This window comes from Lissotriton helveticus, chromosome 6, assembly GCF_964261635.1.
Source record: "Lissotriton helveticus chromosome 6, aLisHel1.1, whole genome shotgun sequence".
NCBI classification, from domain to species: Eukaryota; Metazoa; Chordata; class Amphibia; order Caudata; family Salamandridae; genus Lissotriton; species Lissotriton helveticus.
In genome coordinates this window covers 801,067,043-801,069,542 of record NC_136067.1, presented here as the reverse complement: position 1 = coordinate 801,069,542, position 2,500 = coordinate 801,067,043, and the positions used below count along the sequence as shown (strand labels likewise).

At 37.0% G+C, this 2,500-nt stretch overlaps 1 pseudogene; it reads right to left on the bottom strand.

Annotated features, from left to right (window-relative positions):
* LOC144765594 (28S ribosomal RNA) overlaps positions 1–2,500 on the bottom strand; it is an 8,228-nt pseudogene that overhangs the window by 2,104 nt on the left and 3,624 nt on the right.

Here is a 2,500-nt window from a genome sequence, read left to right as displayed (position 1 = left end):
ATTTTGTTATGTCTTTTTATTCTAATGTCCTTAGTTTTAGGACATGCACCTGAAATATGAGAAATTGTTTCACAGACATTATTACAATACCTACATGTAGCAAATGCACGATTTCTCCCCCTGGTAATGGTTTCTCTGGTATATAAAACATTTGCTCTTAACATCAGCGCAGCTATGTATTGGTTCTCTTTCATTTTGTTATGCCTGCTGATCCAGAAGTTTGAGGTTGTATTACTAGCTAAGTAATTAATACCATCACCTTGGACAGGGAGATTTGCCCATTTCTCAAACTCTTCTTTCCTCCAGTCATATTTTGCTGACAAATTCAATTCATAGCTCAGATAGCAACTTTCCATAATGTGAAGTTTGTGTGTTTTGATTATGTGATCAATTTTATCATTTATAATTTCTCCTACATACTCGAATGAACGTGCTATGTATCGGTCCTGAGCATCCCTGAGATACAACAGATTATTGACTTTATTGATACCAATTTGTGTACATAGTTTTGGTATACTGAGGCCCCCAAATGATCTTTTCGAATATAGGAGACCATCACATGTGTATGCAGGAAGGTGTAGGAAGTGTTTGACATACTTTTTTATTGTTTGATCAAGAACATTCAACGTTTTTGCTTCTGTTCCTGTCATTTCTAATTTGAATGATAGCTTAGGTATCAAGTATTGACACAATATTTCAATTTTCTGCGTGGGCTTAAGTGGTAAGTTATCAAGTTTTTGAGCCCAATCGACAAGAACCTCATTAATTCTGTTGTTGCTTGTGTGACCAGTATGTGGATCAAAGTTCAATCCGAGGTATCTCTCGCTTTCTCCTGGATGAATATTTTGAATATTTTCTTTTTCAAATTGCCATGGTTTACAATTGTTGATCAGTATTTTGTCTTTATGGTGACTGATATAGAATCCATGTGTCTTTTTCACATTCAGTTTAAGTCCTGTAACTTTACTGAACTTTTCAATGATCTTCAGGTTAGTACTCATTCCTTCCCAGCTACTGCTGAGTACTGCGATGTCATCGGCAAAGGCGAGAGCGGTGATTTGCTCACTAAGATCATCTGATCCAAGTGTGAAGCCCTTGCCGTTTTTCTGAAGATCACAGATCAGAGGATCCATGGCAATGTTAAATAGTAATGGGGATAAAGAGTCACCTTGTTTGACCCCAGATTTCATTGTTATTTCAGGAGTTTCTTTGTTGTTCTTTCCCTTGAAAGATGTTGTCGAGTCAGTGTATAGGTCTTTTATTATTTCTCTGATGTTTGGTGGGACTCTTAGTCTTGCGAGACTCTGTATAATGTGACCATGGCTGACAGAGTCGAAGGCTTTTGATATATCAATGAACACAACTGCTAATGAGTGTCTGTTTTTTCGTGCTCCTTTTATGGTGTTTTGCAGGATAGTCAGATTCTCGAGACAGCCTCTTACTTTCATGAATCCTTTTTGTCTCGTATTCAATTCAACAAAAACTGAGAGTCTTCTAGTCAATATTTTTGTGAATAGCTTCATGAATGCAGTACCGATGGTAATTGGACGCCAGTTACTGATTTTTGAAAGTTCATTAATCGGTACATTCTTGGGTATCAAAATTGATCGATTCTTTTTAATAATTTCAGGCACTCTTCTCATCACCAACCAAGACGATAGAACTCTGGGCAGCAGTCTTGGTTGTCTGCTGTGCACTTTATATAAGTCATTCAGACCTATTTTATCAGGACCCACTGCCTTCTTCATATTAGAGCTCTCAAAGGCATACGTTATTTCGAGCAGAGTTATTTCTTTGCAGAGGTGCCTAATTTCATAGTCCTCCGGTATTCGATCAATCGGTATGAATTTAGGGTTCTTCTTGTTTTCTTTTTCAATTATGCCTTTGTAGCATTGAAAGATTTCATCAGCACTGATTTGGCAAGTGGCATCTTCTGCCCCATCAGTGATAATCCTGGCAATTTTCTTTTTGTCTTTCTTAAACATTGTCTGGTATTCTTTATAGCTGCCCTTTGCTTTAGCATGTTTTTTCTTGTGCGTCCGATTAAGCTTTTCATTTTTCTTGTCTTTTTTTGTTATTTTGTTTCCTGCTGAGGCATTCTGTTGCACGTCTTGAACAGAGTTCGTAGGCTCATTATTGATTACATTTGTTGGTTCATTTGTTGTTACTCTTCTTAGATGGGGACTTATATCAATGGTGTTTTCTGCGATATAAGTCACTACTTCCTCCATCAAATCCATAGCAGCATCGTGCTGCTCTACGTTTTGAGTATATTTTTCGATTTCTGATATTCTGTCTTCCAGTTCATCAAAGTTCTTGATTTTTTGCGCACGTTTTCGAGTGATAAAGTCTCTGTGCTTTTCTTTTGTTACTTCTATTGTAACCTCTGGTTCATCGCAAGAGTCATTTTCAGAGATATTTGATGCTTGCAGTGCATCTTTTGCGGATTTCTTTCTTTTATCTCTTCTATCTCTTCTTTTTTCTGCAATTTGTTTACTGT